Below are 21837 nucleotides of genomic sequence, written 5' to 3'. Positions count from 1 at the left end.
TTCTCTGCCTCAGCCTCTTGAGTAGCTGGGACCACAGGCATGCATCACCATGCCCAGCTAAGTTTTTAAAATTTTTTGTAGAGTCAGGCTCTCATCATGTTGCCCAGGCTGGTCTTGAACTCCTGGGCTCAGGTGATCTTCCCACCTCAACCACCCAAAGTGTTGGGATTACAGGTGTGAGCCACTACATCTGGCCAATCACTTGGTTCTTATTGGACATTCATGATACTGTGTGAGAAGAGCTATGGTACCAGGTAGAGACACCATTGTAGCCTAGAGGTGGAGCTGGCAGGGAGGGCTGGGCAGGGCTTCACAGAAGAAAGAGCATGTAATCTGGGCCTCAGAGAAAAAGCAGGTGTTTTCCAGGCAGAGAACATGGGGATGGGCATCCCAGGCAGAAAAAGCCGCTCAGGAAGGTGTGATGACGGAGAAGGGCTCCCAGCACATCTGAGGTGAGTCATCAATGTGGCTGAGACCCAGGGCTTGGACTGAGGAGTTGCTGCAAATTCAGATGAGAAGATGGGTGGCTCCTGATTGCTAATGCCTTGCGAAGGAGTTTTTATCCGGGAGGCCCCAAGGAATCATCCAGGTATTTCAGGCAAGACCCAGATTTTAATCCTGGGCCCCTCAGATCAACACTGGGCCAACACAGATGCTACTGGGTCCTCAGCTCTTCTCAGCCACCCCCTCCCTCCCCTTCTCCCTCCCTGACTTCTGTTTAGCACCGCCGTGGGGTCAGCTTCCATGCTGTGATTTCACAGTCAGCCTGACCCCTGCTTCATCTTCCCTGACCAGTTCATCTCCTTCATGCATGTGTTGAAAGACAAACTTTGGCATATTAAAATTTTAAGGAGTTTATTTGAGCAGAGAATGATTCATGAATCACAAGGTGCCAAATTGCAAGCGATTCAGGGCTCCACCCAGAGGGCACCGGAAAAACTTTTATAAGTTGTTCAGGAAGAAAAAAATTCATTGGTTAAGTGGAAAATCTTTAGTTGCAGGTTAGTCAGCTGTTCCTGATTGGCTAAGCTTAAGTTTCATTTTCTTAGTCAATGACCATTCACTCTGGGTTGGGTTTTAGTTTACTTAGGCAGGAGCCCAACAAGCTGGAGTCATCTCAGCCTAATACCTTCCCAATTAATTATTTTAACACATGGTAACTCATTTCTGCTGGCCCTTCCCTTGTGAACTGTGCCCACGGGCCACCCAGGCAAATGCAGGCCTCCTCCTACTTACTAGTGATGCTGTTCCAAGTTGAATCATGTTCTCTATATAACTAAAAAAATTTTTCAGCATGTAAAATATGCCAATTCTGTATCAGCGCACAGAAGAGGAAGAGGACATGAAGACTTAGAAGACACGTCTCTATGACTGAAGGACACATAGTGCAGATGGGAAAACCAGACCTTGTGAATAAAAGCTCATATTTATTGACTGCAAGACACTCCAAATAGCACTTATAATCAAATTCTGCAGGACTGTGGTAGAAATAGTGACGGGACTTTCTGGCACTAGGGATTTAAAAGTAAGGAACGGAGGCAACTTCTGACAGGTGCAGTTCAGAGATGCCAAGAGTATTCTTCTCCCACTCCCCAAGGCTCATCCCTTAAATTCCTTCTCCTCCCTAGAAACCACACCAAAGTCTTCACTCCAAAACCTAACCAGGCTAGAGGGTTATTATTATGTGAATTCTAGGGAGAGGTACACTTTAGGTCTTATCCACTATTTACATCTCAGAATGAACTGGTAGGTCCAGAGAGAGAGTAAACAGGCAATTAAACACAGTGTGGCCAGCTTTCGGTCAGGTAGCACCAGGAGCAGGGTGGGTGGGGAGGGTGAATGTGTGTGTCTGTATGTGCATGATGTGTCCATGTATGTGTATATGTGTGCTGTGTGTGCATACGTGCTTACAAGAGACTCCAGATGTAGGCAGCAGTTGATTCACAGAGGACCTAGTCTTTGTTCCAAGAAGCTATGGAACAACTTCACACAAGAGGGCGATGAATCCAGGGTCTCCTATAACCTGTATGTCTTAAGTCATTCCACCAGGATTCAAAATCTAGTCACTCTTCCCTTTGACCCAAATTTTCATCTCGCAATCCTAGGCCCACATCTAGCATCACAATATCCCCTACAAATACCTGCTCAAAACGTTGTACAGAAAACTCCGCAGGACACACAATGCCTGTCAGTTCTAGGGAAATCTAAACTCAGATTTAGGGAGGAAATAGTAAAAGTGAAGAAAAATGAAGACAACTTTAATGGATACTAACTTTTCCTTGATATAATTCTCTAAAATATACAACTACTTCATAAATGAACTTGACAGAAACAAGTGTAATGAACATAAACAGTAAAGTTAACATCTTGGACTGAAGCACTGGCATTCGGGTTACCTGACTTTATTTCTGGTTGGATTTTACATTTGCATAACTAAAAGTGTTCACCAGAATCCTACCAAAACAGAGTCTATCCCCAGAGCAGATTCCAATCTCCGCCCTCAAAGGCACAGACTCCACGCTATCTAAAGACGTGATCCCCCTGCCCATTTCTGAGGCTGGGAGCCTGCAGTGTGGCCTTTGGGCTAAAGATGGCGACAGAGATCAATGTTGGCACTGCCTCTCTGGGGCTAGGTTCTGAATGAGCTCTAACATTTAATTCTTCAAATACTTAGCAGCTACTGTGTGTCAGCCCTTGTGCCTCAAATCTGTGCCTCAAATCTGTGCCTCACTTACAGTAGATGTATCCTTCCACGCAATGCGTGAAAGTAGAACTGGATCCTGTGAAGACTTCAGGAAGTCCGCGTGCCCATTCTGTTGGGTAACAATTTTTGTTAGCTCCCCCTTGTCACGAGGGACACAGCCCCTGCTCTCTAGGAGTTTAGAGCTTAGCAGGGAAGGTAGATATTAGACACATACTCACTTCGACATTTTTCCCACCTATGTGAAGGAGCACCACACGAATGCTTGATCCCTTCTCCCCGTGACAGAGACGTTGCTGTGAATCTGTCTCCTGTACACTCATCCCCTCCAACTCCCTTGGATGTCCTTGCTCAGGCTCTGGTCACAGAATTGGGTGACAAAGGATGCTGGGAGCCTTGAGTTCTAGCAGAGGCTCTTCCACACTGGAATATTTCTCATAGACATCTTCTGAAGGTCCATAGTCATAGGACCCATGATACAAAAAATAGCACTGGTTATGTAAGTTTGTCTGCATAAAGGACAGCAGACGTAGGTATTAGCTAGTTATCTATTTTGTAGACTGGTTCCAGTGCACACATTCCAATGAGTGCTCATAGGTTTATGTGAGAAAATGTGTTATTTTTGGTACCCTCTTCCACATGTCTCTCCCTGTTCACACCATCTGCTTCAGACACTGATCTCCTCACGATTCTCCAAAGACACACTCCAGGCACGATGCTACTCCAGAGCTTTGGCAGTAGCCTTGTGTTTGAACACTTGTTCCCCAATTACCTGCCTGGCTTGTTTCCTCAGTGAGGCCTACCCTCGTTACCCCAATTAAAACTGCAATGTGCACCCCCTCAAATCTCAGCACCCTTAGATTACCTATGGTACTATCACATTCTAATACACTCTATAATTTATTTTTTATTTACTGTATTTTTTTCCTTTATCCTCCACTAGAATGCAAGATCCACAGAGCAGAAGATTTTCTTTTTGCTTAGTTTATGTATTACCAGCATGCACAAGCATTTATGACATGTCAGGCACTCAGCAACATTTGCTGAATGAAGAAAAGAACCCAAATAAGATTCCCAAAAGGGTCCTACTTAGAGGCTACTCTTGGGAATATCTGATAAAACGTTTGTTGATATTCCTCTCAGCTTGCATAAAAATCATTCAAAGCCATTGATTAAGCTCTCACTGTTGCTCAACATTGAATTCCAGAGGAAGGTGAAGCCCAGCTGGAGTCCCAGTCTGTGGCAAGTAAACTTGGAGAAGCAAGGACAGGCTTAAGGCTTAGCTTCTATGCCAGAGGTTATGTGTAAGGTTTGACTTCCTAGCCTTCTCAGGTTTGCACACTCCTCCTCATTCCTTCATGCCCTCCCAAGCCCTGAATTCAATCCAAGATTATCTCCATGGCCTGCCCCTTTACATCAACTCAGAGGATGCTGTCAACGTTATACATTTGCATGCTTACTATGTTAAAAAGGTACTGTCAGGAAACCAGAGGCTCTCAAATTATCTTAACCACTTATATCAGGATCAGCTGAAATGCTAGTGAAAAATGAAGATTTCTGGGCCTCTACCCCTTACTGGCTAATACAAAATTGCAAAACTGTGGGGCTGAGCCTAGAAAGCTGAATTTCTAGGCAGCCTGTGGGTTATTCTTATGAAGAGTCTGAGGATCTCCAGCCTCTACGGAACACCACTTCTTCCATGACCATTTCTGCCACTGATGCTGAATAGACAGAATCCCTCCTTACTACTACCACCTGTAACATGTGCTTGTCACATGATTTAAAAATAAAGCCCCCTGTTGTAAGTTGCAAGTCAGACCCACAAAAGTTCGATCCCAATCAGGGAACGTGATGCTCGGTACGTTTATGTTCTTATGACGAAAAAGGGAATAACTAAAACAGGAAGTTGAAAATCAAACTTTGACTTTCCTATATGGAACCATGCTCCAAATTCTGACCCTCTCTGTCACTCTCTGCTCATTTGCGTTAGTCATAGGAGGTCATGGAAAATCATCCTCATTATGAGAGGCTGCTCATCAGTCATTACCCCCACAGCCTGGCAGGGAGGCAAAGTAGGTGACTGAGCATGCAAATTCAGGGAAGTTTGGCTCAGAGAGTTCACGTCCCCTCCTAACACAAGAGACAGAGACACCAAGGGTTTGGAGTCCAGTAGGGGTGGGAGGTGCTTTGCCCAGGGCTGTCTAGTGTGGAGTTAGGAATATGTTTTTTGGGGGTGAGTGTTCAGGTAGATGATGCCTCTTTCCCTGTTCTGGAGGTTGGGTCCTCTTCCATAAGGTGTTGTCCTTTGGTACAGCTTTGTCATACCGTATAGATGGTACCTTCTGGGCCTGGCCAATCACTTGACCAAAGGGATGGGAGCTCTTGCTCTGAAGAGATCCTGACAAGAGAATATAGGTGTGTCAGAGCCCATTCCTACTCCCCACACACCCTGCTGGCAGTAGGTAGACATTTATCCCCTTATCAGTGTTCTTATATGGCAACAGACTGTGAGCTCCTAAGGGATAGGGACCTTGGCATTTTTATTTCTAGATAGAGTCTTGCCTCACAAAAGGACAGAGATACAGTCTGAGAAATGTGTCATTAGGCGATTTTGTTGTGTGAATATCACAGAGTGTACTTACACAAACCTAGATGGTACAGCCTACTACACACCTAGACTATATGGTATAACCTCTTGCTCCTAGGCTATAAACCCATACAACAAGTGACTGTACTGAATACTGCAGGCAATTGTAACATGATGGTAAGTATGTGTGTATTTAAACATAAACAAGCATAGAAAATTATAGTAAAAATATGATATTATAGTCTATGGGACCACCGTTGTGTAGACAGTTCATCGTTGAGTGAAATTTCATTATGTAGGACATGATTGTTCTCATAAATGAACATGAAACGATTGGGCCACCTCATATAGAAATGCAGGGTTTCCACTGTGTAACTCTAGAGGGCACCACTCACATGTTGATATCATAGAATTGAATATTTACTATAACGATATTGTGACAGTTGGCTATAAAGTGCCTTGTACTAAAAAAAAAAAAAAAAAAAAAGGCCAGCATTTCTAATAACTTTCTAACTGATGGGAATAAAATCAGAATAGGCAACCTGTTGCTAATTCACTCCAAGGAGACACAAGTTGTTAAAGCAAAGAGCACAGCCAGATCAAGAAATCCATTCAGGCGAGCTACAAGCCTGGTCTTTATCAGGAGGGCAATATGGAGTCACCATGGATGATTTCAAGCAGGGGAGTGACATGATCAGATTGACCTCCTAAAATAGTTGTTTCTGGCTGCCAACTGGAGCATGGATTATTGGCACAGCCACTCAAGTGGTTTCCTGCAAGAATTGTTAGACACTCATCATGTCTCAATTCTTGCAGGAGATTTGAGAGAAGTTAATAGAAGGCATCTATTTAAGGCATCTTCAGGAGGTAGAGTTGATAGATTTTGGTGGTTTATTGTAGGCAGAGTGAGAGAGTCATTGTGAAGGTTTCTTGTTTTGGTGTCTTTTGGTAGATGTCTCTACTAATGAGTGGTGATTCTATGGATGGATGGTGATTCTATTCACTGACATAAGCAATGCTGGAAAAGAAAGTGGTAGTTTGGGGGCAAAGAGTGTGGAAATGATAAGCTCTGCTTTTGCCTGTGTTGAATTTTGAGGTGTATGTGAGCATCCAGGTAGAGGATTTCAGTGGGCAATTACATATGCAGACATGGAGTACAGAAGAGAAATTTGGAATGGAGATATAAATTTCAGAGTTTTCAGCACAAAGAAAATGAACTTATGAGGTGAATGAAATGAAGAGAGAGGTTAGTTTAAGAGAGGAGATGGCCCAGGAGAGAGAGATTTTTGAGAGGCAGGCAGAAGATGAAAATCCTTCATTGGAGGTTTAGAAGGAGAGGCCTGGAGATGCAGATGGAAAATCAGGAGAAGTGGAATCATGGAAGTCTATATAAGAGGGCTTTAGGGCGAGAGCCAGCAGTGTCAAATGCTAACAGTAGATCAACTCCGGAAAAGTTTGAAAAGTGTCCATTGGATCTAGGAGCTACAAACTCCAGAGTGCTTTCAGGAGAGTGATTGTGCAAAAGTGAAGATGAAGGGTCTTCAGGAGTGAGTGGAAAGTGAGAGCACAGTGACAGTGAGTAGGGAGAATTCTTTTAGTAACTTTGGCTGTAAAGGGGAGGAGAAAGAGAAGGGTGTAGCTAGAGGGAGTCATGGGGCTAAGGAAAGAAACTGTCAAGATGTGGCAGGTTTAAACAAGTGTGAAAGAAGCTGATAGGAAGGAGCCAGTGGAGAAGGACAGGTTGGAAAAAACAGGGTGAGGTTACAGTATGAGTACATGCATGAGCTCTCGAGTAAACCTGCCTGGATTCAAATTTCCACTCTGTTATTTCTCATCAGAGAAAATTGAATGAAATTGATGTACTCAAATTACTTAAAAAATTGTAAGTGTAGGAGAGTCATGCTTTTCTTATTTTCTAATGAATCTGGGAGCAAAGAAAAATGTCAGTGTCTGGCTGGGTGCAGTGGCTCATGCCTGTAATCCCAGCACTTTGGGAGGCTGAGGCGGGCCGGTCACCTGAGGTCAGGAGTTCGAGACCAGCCTGGCCATGTTGGTGAAACCCCGTCTCTACTAAAAATGAAAAGTTAGCTGGGTGTGGTGGCATGCACCTGTAGTCCCAGCTACTAGGGAGGCAGATGCAGGAGAATCACTTGAACCCAGGAGGCAGAGGTTGTAGTGAACTGAGATCATGCCACTGTACCCAAGCCTGGGTGACAGAGCAAGACACCCTCTCAGAAAAAAAAAAAAAAAAAAAAAAAAAAAGCCTGGGCATGGTGGCTCAAGCCTGTAATCTCAGCACTTTGGGAGGCCGAGGTGGGTGGATCATCTGAGTTGGGGAGTTCAAGACCAGCCTGACCAACATGGAGAAACCCCATCTCTACTAAAAATACAAAATTAGCTGGGCGTGGTGGCACATGCCTGTAATCCCAGCTACTCAGGAGGCTGAGGCAGGAGAATCGCTTGAGCTGGGGAGGTGGAGGTTGCAGTGAGCTGAGATCACGCCATTGCACTCCAACCTGGATAAGAAGAGCAAAACTCTGTCTCAAAAAAAAAAAAAAGTGTCAGTTACCTTCTTTAGAATTAGCAATAAATCTTTTCAGTATTTATACCATTAAAAATGTATATCATTAAAAATATGGAAGTACTTTTTCAGTATTATTTCCATTTATCTATTTATCTGTTTCATGTATCTATTGCTGAGGAATAAACCACCCTTAAACTTAATGGCTTAAAAATAGAAATCATTTAATCTGTGCTTGCTTTGGCAGCACACATACTAAAATTGGAACAATACAGAGAAGTTTAGCATGGCCCCTGTACAAGGATGGCATGCAAATTCATAAAGCACTCCATAAGGAATAATTTTTTTTTTAAAAAAAGAAAATATCTGTTCTCCTTTGTGAATCTGTAATTGGGCAGGACTCAGTAGGGACATAGGGACATCTTGTCTTCACTCAGCGTCAGCCAAGAGGAGTCTATGGGTGGGAACTGGACTGGTCAGATGACTCTCTTACTGACAGGTCTGGAGATTGATGCTGGATCTCTGCTGGGACCTCAGCGGGACTGTTGGCCAAACCACCTTTGCTTGGCCTCTTCATGACACCTGGGCTTCCCCACAATATGGCGACTGGGTTTCAAGAGTAAGGGCTAGGAGAGAGACAGTCAGGCAGAAACTATATAACTTTTGATGACTTCGCTTCAGAAGTCATTCAGCATAACTTTTGCCTCATTCTATTCACTAATGTCAGTCTGCATTCAAAGGGAAGAAAATCATACTCCACCTCTTAATGAGAAAAGTCTCAAAGAATTCATGGGCATGTTTTAAAATCAGAACAGCAACAAGTTGCCAATTAAGACAACAAATTACAGGTTTCATTTTCAGGGTTGTTTCTACAGTATGTTGAAAGATTTTCTGAAATCTTCAGTGTCTTACACTGGTTAGCAAACATAAGGAATGCACATTCGTAATAGATCCCTCTTTTGTTCAAATCTTTGCAATGACATATTTATTTTAACTAGGAACAGGAAAGATGGAGATGGCAGCCAGGTGCAGTGGCTCATGCCTATAATCCCAGCACTTTGGGAGGCTGAGGCGGGCGGATCACGAGGTCAGGAGCTCGAGACTAGCCTGGCCAACATGGCAAAACACTGTCTCTACTAAATATACAAAAATTAACCGAGCTTGGTGTCATGTTCCTGTAATCCCAGCTACTCGGGAGGCTGAGGCATGAGAATCACTTGAACCTGGGAGGCGAAGTTTGAGCCAAGATCGTGCCACTGCACTCCAGCTGGGCAATAGGATGAGACTCCATCTCAAAAAAAAAGAAAGAAAAACAGAAAAGTTGGTGACAGCAGTGGATATTTATACAGGTCTTTATAATGCACAGAAAAAAAGTGCTAGTCTTGCGGCTGTTCTCAGTTTAATGCCTCTCAGATGAATTCTTTGAAAAAGTTTGTGTTGCAAAACCACTGAAGCTGTGAGGGAGTGGGGACACCTGTATCAGAGACCTTTTTGTTTCTTTGTTAATTCTGAAGACTAGAAGCACTATAAGCGGTATTATTTGTATGATAAGCAACAGCTCAGGCCTTTGGGCACTTAAGATTTTCTCAGCTGAAATGAAATAAGAACTAAAAGCAGTTTCATTTAATAATAGTGGGATAAAGAACATAGAGCATTTTTCTTCCCCTTTGTGTAAACATGGTTAAGTAAAGTGGGTATAACAGTAATAAGAACTACTGCTTCACAGGCTTCTGGGGGGGAAGATTGGGTTCACTCATGCACTCCAAGCCCTTAGCACAGAGCCAGGCACACCGAGGTACTGACTAAGTGACTGAGGATGACTGATGATGTGAGAGCCTTGAGGAGGCTGAATGAGACGCAAAGCAAATGCAGAGAGATTGGCCTTGGGTAAGAGTGGGCTCCTGCTTCTATTGAATGAGAGAGAAGAGGGAAAGCATAAAGAGAGTTTCAATAGGTTTTAATGTGGGCTAATGGGGAACTAAGAAAGTGTCCTTTTCCTAGCTTCTATTACTTTGCTATAAGTGAGGAAAAGGGAGATGGGCTAGGAGATTGAAGTCAGTGGAGTAGGCTGGAAATATTTTCTGTGGAGATGGGTCAGCCAGCTCATTATAGAAACATGAAAGGTTTGCTAAGCAAACACGAGGCCAGTTAGTTTTGGATATCATAAATGTGCGGCAGTGGCTTTGGGTTAGTCTGGGATGGTGGACCTTGGACAGATCCAGAGCTTTCCCCACAGTGCAATGGGAAGGCAAAGGAGCCAAACAGTGGAGAATATTGACAAAAAAATGGTCCAAGTGAGCAACTGAAGGAAGTGAAGACCTCCAAGGAGGAGGTGGTAGAGCAAAGTTGAGCAGGTTAAAGGATGGAAGGTTTCTGTGTGGTTGAAATGCCTGAGCAATGGGAATAATGAAGAATGAGAGAGAGAGAACAAGACTGCTATCGGTTGTGGTCAGAGGGTAGTATAGTAATTTTTACAGAGAGGTCATGGTGTTAGTCATCCAAATGGACATTAAGACCCCTTGGGGATTAGGACAAAGAAGAGAGCTAGGTTCCAGTGCCAAATATTTAATAAATAGGGGAGAATGACTAGGCAGTCAGTAGCTGAAAGCTACAAAGAGAGATATAGGATGGTAAAAACGTTAAAGGACTGATGCTTTTGTTTGTTTTTGTTGTTTTTTTTGTTTTACAAAGGCTGGAGAAATCACAATCTGAAAATGTCAGTAGAAGATGACCCCATGCTGGCCTGTGATATCCAGATGGTAGGGGCATGAGCTTCTTCTCCTTGAGAAAGATGCAGGGGAAACATGGTCCCAGAGGACAGCCAGGTCTCAGCCAAGGCATGAATTGAGAAAACAGTTAGAAAAGAGAATGGAAAAAAATAGATAGGTTTATTCATTTAAAAAGTAACTTTCAAGCACCTGCTCTGTGCATGATGCTGTTTTGGGCATTGAGATGCATCTGTGAATAAGACATAGTAAGGAATTTGCATTCCAGTGGTAGGAGACAGAGAATAAATGCCTGAGCAAATACATACTCAATATATATTTTGGATAGTGATACAGGATTTGCAGGAAAAAAAATGTGCTATTAGATGAAGAGTGAAGGTGTGCAGAGAAAGTGGAGGTTTGCTACAAATTGTGTTCTCCAAAGGAAATGGAGAGTGCTGTGGGAGTTGTGTTGACAGTAAGCCTAGATAGATTTTATTGTATTAATGCTTGCTAGAATAAATAGCTCTACTGAATAGAAGATGGAAGAAAGCACACTGGGATTTGCAAATCATCACTGTGATGCATGTAATTTTGCAGAACTGCCAGGGTTTCTCACAGCAACTCATTCCCATTGTGGCCTCTTAGGGAAAGCTGTGACCAGTGCAAGATCTCTCGTACCTACATGACCTCAGGGCCAGCAGCAGACAATTGCAACTCCTGCCCATGGACTCCATGGGTCAGGGAACCACTGGAAAGCAAAGCAGACACTTGCTGTGTGAGGGTTGGAGGAAGCCTCTGAGGCCCTTTGCATGCAGCTCAGAGAGAAATGGCATTCTCAGGTCGAGCAAAGGGAAGTGGCTAGCACTTCAGACATGACACTCATTGAGGCTTGGAGGAGACTTTTTTAGGGCAAAGAAAGGGAAGTTTTACTTCACTCATGGTTACACGGTTAGTAAACATAAGACATGTACATTCTTAATAGATCTCCAAATAACATTAGAGGAAGACCAGGAACAATAACTAAGGGGATAGAGCTATAACTGACTGGGGTGAGAACTGGGGACATTTGGGAAAGAGTCCTCATTCCAGGTGGCCTCAAGGTCAGTATCTGGGCTCCTGTGATTCTCTCTGATGCTCTGATTGGCCACTGCATTGGAAATGCCACTCAGGCTCAGATTGGTGCCCCCCTTGTGTGGTTTTTCTTTATCACATATCCTATAGTCCTCTTTCCTGATTCTGTCTTAACCTGTGCCTCTTCTTGAGATCATGAGGAAGATATTATTTTCTAGTTACAGTTAAATTCTTTCTTTTTTAAAATGACCAAATTAATTCATTAATGCCTCATTTATTCCCACCTTTTGAGCTCTCATTATATTCAAGACACTATTGTAAAAAATAGAGACTTAAAGATAAAATAATGTTATAACTCACCCAGCAGGAAGAAGAGATAATTTTTTTGAATGACGCTACAAAATAATGTAAATGTTGGGTTTCCCTTTACTCCACATTCTCTCCTTCAGGCATCTCCAAGCTTCAACCATAACTGACAGGTCTTTATCTTTAGTGCATTTTTCTCTTCTCGCTTCCAGATTTGTACATCCGGTTTCCAACTAGACACTCTGTGGGATGCAGATCCCATCTGCATCTCAAACACAACACAACTCAAATGGAATTAAACACCTCCCTGACTACCCTTAGAATCAATCTGTTCCTCCACCTCTTGTATCATCTTTCTCAATGAATGATGCTATTGCTGCCCGCCAGTTATCTAAGCCTTTAAATAATAATACCCTTGATCCCTACTGCCCTTCTACATTCAATAGTCACTTTCCATATTCAGTAGTAGGTCCTATTGAGTCTACCTCTTAAACATTTCTAGGGTTTTCTCTCCATCCTCACGGTCAGCACTGTGGCTTAGACCCTTGTCTCCTTATCTGTAGGTCACTGAATAACCTCCCAGCTAGTCTTACCACAAAGTCTTGCCTCCATTTTTTTGTTTGTTTGTTTATTTAGGAGCAAAGCTTTAATAGGAAAAAGAAAGAGAAAGGAGAATAGCTTTCTCTTGCGAGAGAGAGGGGCTCCCAAATGGGTATTCCCAGTCTTGCTTTGTTCTAAAGCAGGTCCACATTGTTACATAGGGATAGCACCCTGCCTTTTCTTCAATGGCTCCCCACATGTTTGTAGCACAGACAAGGCCCCTCAGATTCTGGGCCCTGACAATCTCTAGGTCATTTCTCCATTGTCCTTCCGGAACCTTGTACATACAGCAAATTTAACAACAGCCATTATGATTATGAGGTTCTTAAAGATTCTCCAGGATGCTGTCGTCTCTCACAAGTTCTGTCTTTGCACAGAACTTGTATCTCAACTTCTGTTTAGAAAATCCTTCCTCTTCGACTTCCCTGGTTAATTTTACTTATACTTCAGAGCTCAGCTGAAAACTCAACCCCTCTTGGAAACCATGTGTAGCTCTGCAGCTTTTTCTCAGCAGCCACGAGACCCTGGATCACCCCCAGCATAGCACTTGCTAAATGACATGTTAATTGTGAGCCTCTTCCATGAATCTCTAGGTAGCTCAAGGGCAGGACTGTGCCCTGTGTGTTTGTATCTCCAGTGACTGACTTGTAGTAGATATTCAATAAACGTGTGTTAAATGAATACATGAAAAAAAGGGAGAAAGAATGAAAGGAAGAAAGGGAAGAAAGAAGAAAGGAAAAGAAAAGGAAGGGAAGAAGGAAGGGAGGAAGAGGGAAAGGGAGAAAAATGTAGACTATGGGAATGAAGAGGAGCAATAACTAACTTTAAATCCTACACTAAATAGGCAGTACAGTCTTCAAAGAGGAGGAGATGTTTGGGCCAAGTGTTGAGGTAAAGGGAGGAGTTATCCAGGCAGAGTAAGGGCAAGGGGATTTTTAGACACAGCCAAGAACGCACACAAGCAGAGAGGTATGCAAAAGGGTGAAATGTTGGTTAATTTGTTGGGATTCAGTGAAAGACTACAGAAAGTACCCTAGCTAGTTTAATGGTAAAATGTTTCCATATAAAGAATTTGGTTCTTACAGAATCAGCTGGAGGACCACAGGAATGGGCTTTCGACTGGACATCCAGGAATAATTCCCAGAGGGACACTCTAAAACTGGCTTGCTGGAGAGCCATCATCTCTGTCACAATCAGGAAGATGCTGCTACACTGCTGGCTCCAGCAACACAGCACTGGGGCCCAGTGCAGGGATCACACAGTTGTTGGCTCCAGAAAAACACGGTTTTACCTATAATCCGGAGATCAGAAAGCTACCTCCTGAAGCATGCTGTACTTGCTAAAATATGCAGTCAGGAAATAGATGGCTCTAGGTCAGGCGTGGTGGCTCACACCTGTAATCCCAGCACTTTGGGAGGCCGAGGTGGGTGGATCACCTGAGGTCAGGAGTTCTAGACCAGCCTGGCTAACATGGTGAAACCCTGTCTCTGCTAAAAATACAAAAAATAGCCGGGTGTGGTTGCAGGTGCCTATAATCCCAGCTACTTGGAGGGGCTGAGGAAGGAGAAGCCCTTGAACCTGTGAGGCAAAGGTTGCAGTGAGCCAAGATTGTGCTATTGCATGCTAGCATGGGGGACAAGAGCGAGACTTCGTCTGAAAAAAAAAAAAAAAAGAAAAAAGAAAATAGATGGCTCTATTTAAATAATGTATTCCAAATTTAAGTCTGCCATGAATGCATCTGCTTCGCAGAATTGAAGTCACAGCTGGAACTCTAGCTGTAAGAGAGTCTGAGAAATGTGGGTTTTAGCTTTCCAAGCACTGCAGGAATGAGTTGGATGGATGCTAAGAGAGACATTGAGTAGCCAAGCCACCATCTGTACTACCTCTTCCATGTCTTCTGAGGTTTAGGAACCAGAAATGGTCTGTGTATGTCAGTAGGGATAAGCCAGAGCTCTTTGTGGGGTGGTTTTCCCTCCTGCTCCCTGGCCTTGCTGGGGGACTGTGCAATTTGTGTACCTTTATGCCCATGGTGGAAAGTTGAGCCAACACTCTCACATTCTTCTCAAGTGAAGCCTGTGCTCCTTTTCTGGGTTCCCACCGTGCAGCTTAGAGCCCAGCTTAGCATCACCATGTCTGGGGACAGTGCTCATAGGGTGGCTGACTCACAGAGACAAACCTGATACTCTTCTACAAGTGAATGTAGTACAGAGCGTGGGGCTTGGAGGAGAGGTCTTGTCCCACCATGAGCCCTACTCTTCAATAGCTGTGTGATCCTGGACAGACTCCTGCAATGTTCTGGATCTTGTTTAGTGCTTTGTGATATCAAAATGCTCACTCATAAAGTGAGTGGTCAGGATAGTAGCCACTGCCACAGGTAACCCAGTGCTTTCTGTGTCTTGCTTCACTCTCTCAGATTCAAAGTCTTCAGTAAGAGCATCCATGTGGCCTATAAGCAAAGGCTCATGTGCCCACACTTTCCTCACTATCAGAGAGCAGGAAGGGAGTAGTTGGTTTTTCTGGTTATGAAATGGAAGGCAGAGCCCTGTCTCCCACCAAAACGAGACCAGTGTGGAATTCATCCCCAAATGGAAAGCATGTTTAGTTAATGGGTAGAAAATTTAAAAGCCACTATTCACTAAAAGCGAATGCCTGTATAATTGCACATATTTTTAAATAGAGATTGCTCACTTTTGCTTCCTCCTGGGCATGGCACTGATATCCATGAAATCATAAGTTTAATGGACTGTGTATTTCTATTACATCTTAAAATAAACACATAATAATACTATTAAAACACAGAAATACATCCTGAGATCTGAAATTAATCTCATGTACCACCAGTGATATACATCACATACTTTAGGAACCCAAATGCAAAGTGTTGACAACAATTAGTGTCGCGAATTAATCTTTGTGGGTAGATCCATGTGCATCAGTCAGGTCTCTGTGGAACAAGCAGTGGAAATAGACTTCGGACCAATTTAAACAGAAATTTATTGATTTAAAAAAAAAAGTATTCAAAAAAAATCAGGTTAGTTCCCAGAATTAATAGGAAGGCTGGATAACTGGCTTAGAAAATGGACAGAGATCAAGGGAAATTTTTGTAGGGGCTGGGGAATGTGCCAATGAAAGATAGAGAGGGGCTATTCACAGAGGAAGGATCATTCTGCTGTAACATTCTCTTCTTCCTTTAAAAAAAAATTTTTTGCGGGGGGAGCTGGGAATGAAAACCATTTTATTTTCAGCATTACTTCTTTTCTGTGTGTGATTACATTTTTTTCAATAGGTTTCTGGGAAACAGGCATGTTTGGTTACATGAATAAGTTCTTCAGTGGGGAGTTTTGAGATTTTAGTGCACCCATCACCCAAGCAGTGTACACTGTACCCACTGTGTAGTCTTTTATCCCTCATTCCCCCTCCCACCCTTTCCCCCTGAGTCCCCAAAGTCCATTGTATCATTCTTATGCCTTTGAGTCCTTACAGCTTAGCTCCCACTTATGAGTGATATATATATATATATGTATATCATATTTTCTTTATCCACTCATTGATTGGTGGGCTTTTGGGCTGGTTTCATATTTTTGCAATGGTGAATTGTGCTGCTATAAACATGCGTGTGCAAGTATCTTTTTCATATAATGACTTATTTTCCTCTGGATAGATACCCAAAAGTGGGATTGCTGGATCAAAGAGTAGATCTATTTTTAGTTCTTTAAGAAATCTCCACACTGTTTTCCATAGTGGTTACACTAGTTTACATTCCCACCAACAGTGTAAAAGTGTTCCCTTTTTACCACACCCATGCCAACATCTATTTTTTTTTATTATGGCCATTTTTGTGGGAATAACTTGTTATTGCATTGAGGTTTTGATTTGTGTTTCCCTGATAGTGATATTGAATACATTTCCATAAGTTTGTTGGCCATTCGTATATCTTCTTTTGAGAATTGTCTATTCATGTCCTTAGCCCACTTTTTGATGGAATTGTTTTTTACTTGCTAATTTGTTTGAGTTCCTTGTAGATTCTGGATATTAGTCCTTTGTCGGAGGTATAGATTGTGAAGATTTTCTCTCACTCTATGGGTTGTCGGTTTACTCTGTTGATTATTTCTTTTGTTGTGCAGAAGCTTTTTATTTTAATTAAGTGTCATTTATTTGTCTTTATTTTTGTTGTGTTTGCTTTTGGGTTCTTGGTAATGAAGACTTTGCCTAAGTCAATGTCTAGAAGGGTTTCCCAATGTCTAGAAGGGTTTTCTAGAATTTTTATGGTTTTTGGTCTTAGATTTAAGTTCTTGATCCATCTTGAGTTGATTTTCATATAAGATGAGAGATAAGGATCCAGTTTCATTTTTCTACATGTGGCTTCCCAATTATCTCAGCATCATTTGTTGAATAGGGTGTCCTTTTCCCACTTTATGTTTTTGTTTGCTTTGTCGAAGATCAGTTGACTGTAAGTATTTGGCTTTATTTCTGGGTTCTCTATTCTGTTCCGTTGGTCTATATGCTGGTTTTTATACCAGTACTATACTGTTTGGGTGACTATGGCCTTATAGTATAGTTTGAAGTCGACTAATGTAATGCTTCTAGATTTGCTCTTTTTGCTTAGTCGTACTTTGACTATGTGGGCTCTTTTTTGATTCCTTATGAATTTTAGGATATTTTTTCCTAGCTCTGTGAAAATGATGGTGGTATTTTGTTGGGAATTGCATTGAATTTAGATTGCTTTTGGCAGCATGGTCATTTTCACAATACTGATTCTACCATCCATGAGGATGGGATGTGTTTCCATTTGTTTGTGTCATCTATGATTTCTTTCAGCAGTGTTTTGTAGTTTTCCTTGTAGAGGTCTTTCATCTCCTTGGGTTAAGTATATTCCTAAGTATTTATTTTTATTTTTTTGCAGCTGTTGTAAAAGGGATTGAGTTCTTGATTTGATTCTCAGCTTGGTTGCTGTTGGTGTATAGCAGGGCTACTGATTAGTGTACACTAATTTTGTATCCTGAAACTTTGCCAAATTCATTTACCAGTTCTAGGAACTTTCTGGATGAGTCTTTAGGGTTTTCTAAGTATACAATCATGTCATCAGCAAACAGCAACAGTTCGACTTCCTCTTTACTGGTTTGGATGTCCTTTATTTCTTTCTCTTGTCTGATTTTTCTGGCTAGGACTTCCAGTACTATGTTAAATACAAGTGGTGAAAGTGGGCATTCTTGTCTTGTTCCAGTTCTCGAGGGGAATGCTTTCAACTTTTTCCTGTTCAATATAATGTTGGCTGTGGGTTTGTCATAGATAATTTTTATTACCTTAAGGTATGTCCCTTTGATGCCAATTTTGCTGAGGGTTTTAGATCATAAAAGGATGCTGGATTTTGTCACATGCTTTTTCTGCATCTATTGAGATGATCATGTGATTTTTAATTCTCTTTATGTAATGTATCACATTTATTGAGTTGTGAATGTTAAACTATCCCTGCATTCCTGGTATGAAACCCATATGGTCATGGTGGATTATCTTTTTGATATGCTGCTGGATTTGATTAGCTAGTATTTTGGTGAGGATTTTTGTGTCATGTTCATGAGGGATATTGGTCTATAGTTTTCTTTTTTTGTTATGTCCTTTCCTGGTTTGGCATTAGGGTGATACTGGCTTCATAGAATGATTTAGTGAGGATTCCCTCCTTCTCTATTTTTTGGAATAGTGTCAATAGTATTGATATCAATTCTTCTTTGAATGTCTGATAGAATACAGCTGTGAATCCATCTGGCCCTGGACTTTTTTTGTTGTTACCATTTCCATTACAATTACTTTTAACTACCATTTCAATCTCACTGCTTGTTATTGGTCTGTTCAGAGTTTCTATTTCTTCCTGGTTTAATCTAGGAGGGCTGTATATTTCCAGGAAATTATCCATCTCCTATAGGTATTCTAGTTTATGCACATAAGGGTGTTCACAGTAGGCTTGAATGACCTTTTGTATTTCTGTAGTATTGGAATGTCTCCCATTTCATTTCTAATTGAGCTTATTTGGATCTTCTCTCTTCTTTTCTTGGTTAATCTCCCTAATGGTCTATCACTTTTGTTTATCTTTTCAAAGAACCAGTTTTTGTTTCATTTTTCTTTTGTATTTTTTTGTTTCAATTTCATTTAGTTCTGCTCTGATCTTGTCATATTACTAGAATAGCTTTTCTGATTCCTTCTCATTTGGGTAGACTACATCAGAGGGAATATCTGGGACTCAAGGGCTGCTGTTCACTTTCTTTTGTCCCTCAGGGTGCTCCCTTGATGTGCTGCTCTCCCTTCTCCTAGGGATGGGGCTTCCTTAGAGCTGAACTGCAGTGATTGTTATTTATCTTCTGGACCTGGCCACCCAGTGGAGCTACTGGGCTCTGGGCTAGTACTGGGGAGTATCTGCAGAATCCCATGATATGATCCATCTTCAGGTCTGTCAGCCATGGATTCCAGCACTTGCTTTGGTGGAGGCAGCAGGGGAGTGAAGTAGACTCTGTGAGGGTTCTTGCATTTTTGTTAACTGCACTGATTTTGTGTTGGTTGGCCTCCAGCTAGGAGTTGGTGCTTTCAAGAATGCATCAGTATAGGGAAGATCAGGCAGTGGGTAAGACTCACTCCTGGCCTTAAAGCTCCCAAGAGATTATGCCTTTTGTATTTGGCTGTCAGGGCGGGTGGAGAAAGATCATCAGGTAGGGGCAGGATTAGGTGTGTCTGAGCTCATACTCTCCTTGGGCCGGGCTTGCTGAGGCAGCTATGGGGTCTGGGGCTGTGGTGCCCAGGCCAATCGAGTTCTGTTCCCAAGTGGATTCTGGCTGCCTCTGCTGTGTCACACAGGTTGCTGGGGAAGTAGGAGAAAGCTGGCAGCCACAGGCCTCACCCAGCTCCCATGCAGCCCACAGCCCTAAAGGCTGGTTTCACTCCCACCATGCCCCACCAACAGCATTGAGTTTATTTCCAGGAAGCTGGTGATCAGGGCTGAGAACTTGCCCCAGGCTACAAGCCTCCCAGCTGAGAAAAGGAGCGAACTCACAGTTCCTCGACTGTCCCATGGAGCCTGCAGTGGCAGTCCACCTCCTTCAAAGGGTCTGTGGACTTTCTCGGCTTTCCTGGTATGTTCCTGTGGAAGTTCTTGGAGCAAAAGTTCACGATGTGGGTCTCCACACACTGCTGTGTTCGTCTGAGTGGGAGCTGCAGATTAGTCCTGCCTGCTATCCGCCATTTTTCCTCAGCATCCTCTTCCTTCTTAAAAGCTGGACCACGCCTGTAATCCCAGCACTTTGGGAGGCCGAGGCGGGTGGATCACGAGGTCAGAAGATCAAGACCATCCTGGCTAACACGGTGAAACCCCATCTCTACTAAAAAAGTACAAAAACAATTAGCCGGGCATGGTGGCGGGCACCTGTAGTGCCAGCTACTCGGGAGGCTGAGGCAGGAGAATGGCGTGAACCCGGGAGGTGGAGCTTGCAGTGAGCCAAGATCGCGCCACTGCACTCCAGCCCGGGTGACAGAGCGAGACTCCGTCTCAAAAAAAAAAAAAAAAAAAAAAAGCTGGAAAACTGGAGATTATTTTGAGGCCAGGCGCATTCATGTTCAGGCCAACAGGTACTAGCTGAGCCTTGTGCTGGTCACAAGAGAAGCAGCAAATGACAAGGGGAGGACAGGAGTCTGTCAGGCCAAGCACTGGCCCCTCATGGAGACAAAGAAGAATGAGCCATGGTCCTCACAGCTATGAGGTTGGCCTAATGGTTTCCCTTGCAGGCATAGTGCCATTGCACTTCCTATAGGGCCCCACCTAGGAGGCACTTCTATCACCCTATCGCACAGATGAGGAAACTGAGGCTCGGAGAGGTTAAGGAACTTATCCCAGTTAGTAAGTGGTGCGGACAAGAATCAAATTTAGACTGTTCTGACAGAAAGCAATGTTTGTAATCACCACATATTCATGCTCTTTCTTAGCACAGGGTGGCTAAAAAGCTCAAGCAAGCCAAGATTTAAATACCACAAAGAAGATCCAAGTGACCTGTGAGGAGGAGGAGACTGCCAGTGGCTTGGGCGATCAGGAAGACTTTGTAGGAGAGGAAAAATATTTTTTTCTCAGTTCTCATAAGTTCTTAGTTGGAATGGGCAGATTAATAAGAGAAAAACAAGCAGGTGTTTATTAACATGTATATTTCATATATACATGGGAGACCCCCAGGGAAAAAGTAGCTTTCAAAGAGGTGGCTTTGAATTCCAGCTTATATAATGTCTTCAACAAAGAACAGTAAAGTTTTAGAGACATGACAAGAGAATTAAAAAGGACTTTGAGTCTCTAAGAGTAGTGACTTGTGGAAAGGCGAAATGTCAGATAAAGGCTAGTTTGTAAAGCTTGTTAATGTAAATTCCCCTGGTGCCATCTCCAGACTGATAAGAGTCTTAAAGTTGTCTTCGCTGGTTGACCTTTGTCCTACTTGGTGGACGCAGTGGGGGCGGGGGGTAGGGATTGGGGTAGCGAGGGGATTTCCTTCCACCTGTGGGATGAGGCATTCACATTTTAAGATTGGGAGCAGGAGGCCTGATGTGATTAGAGCTGTGATGTAAAACCAACATTCAAAGATATTTTAATATATCATACCTGTAATCTTTTTAAAAACGAGAAAACGACTTATAATTTTTACAAGAACGTTAATAAAAATAACAAGTTGCACCTACTATAGCCACTATTTCATAAAAGAAAGGCCATTTTTACATTTCCTCTCCACTCAGTGAGCATGATCTCAGAAGAAAGGACTGCCTTTCTCAAGAGTGAAGAGTTAACAATAGCATCCCAACATATTTAAATATCAAGCCCTGGGCTCTCGATTTTCTCATTTCATTTAGCTCATCATTAAAACTGGCACTGGTCTAAGGACCAACATGTAGAAACCACTGCTCTGAAAGATCTGGCAATAGCGGAGAAGGCAGATTGGAGCTGGGGAAGAGAGACTTTTTTATTCTTTTTTTATTTTTATTTTTTTTTTTGAGATGGAGTTTCTCTCTTCTTACCCAGGCTGGAGTGCAATGGCACAATCTTGGCTCACTGCAACCTCCACCTCCCCAGTTCAAGTGATTCTCCCGCCTCAGCCTCCCAAGTAGCTGGGATTACAGGCATGCATTACCACACCCGGCTAATTTTGTATTTTTAGTAGAGATAGGGTTTCTCCATGTTAGTCGGGCTGGTCTCGAACTTCCAAACTCAGGTGATCCGCCTACCTCAGCCTCCCAAAGTGCTGGGATTACAGGTGTGAGCCACTGTGCCCCACCCGAGATTTTTTTTCTTAAGGAGCTTGTCTTAGTCACCTCAGACTGCCATAAC

At 42.8% G+C, this 21837-nt stretch overlaps 1 pseudogene; it reads left to right on the top strand.

Moving 5' to 3' along the window:
• Window positions 1-8040: 8040 nt before the first annotated feature.
• LOC116484445 (U6 spliceosomal RNA) lies at window positions 8041-8157 on the top strand (annotated as a pseudogene).
• The last annotated feature ends 13680 nt before the right edge of the window (window positions 8158-21837 follow it).

The sequence above is a fragment of the Hylobates moloch genome, unplaced genomic scaffold (assembly GCF_009828535.3).
Source record: "Hylobates moloch isolate HMO894 unplaced genomic scaffold, HMol_V3 SCAFFOLD_15, whole genome shotgun sequence".
NCBI classification, from domain to species: Eukaryota; Metazoa; Chordata; class Mammalia; order Primates; family Hylobatidae; genus Hylobates; species Hylobates moloch.
The sequence above is the reverse complement of the archived record's forward strand: the minus strand, read 5'-3'. Positions and strand labels throughout refer to the sequence as shown.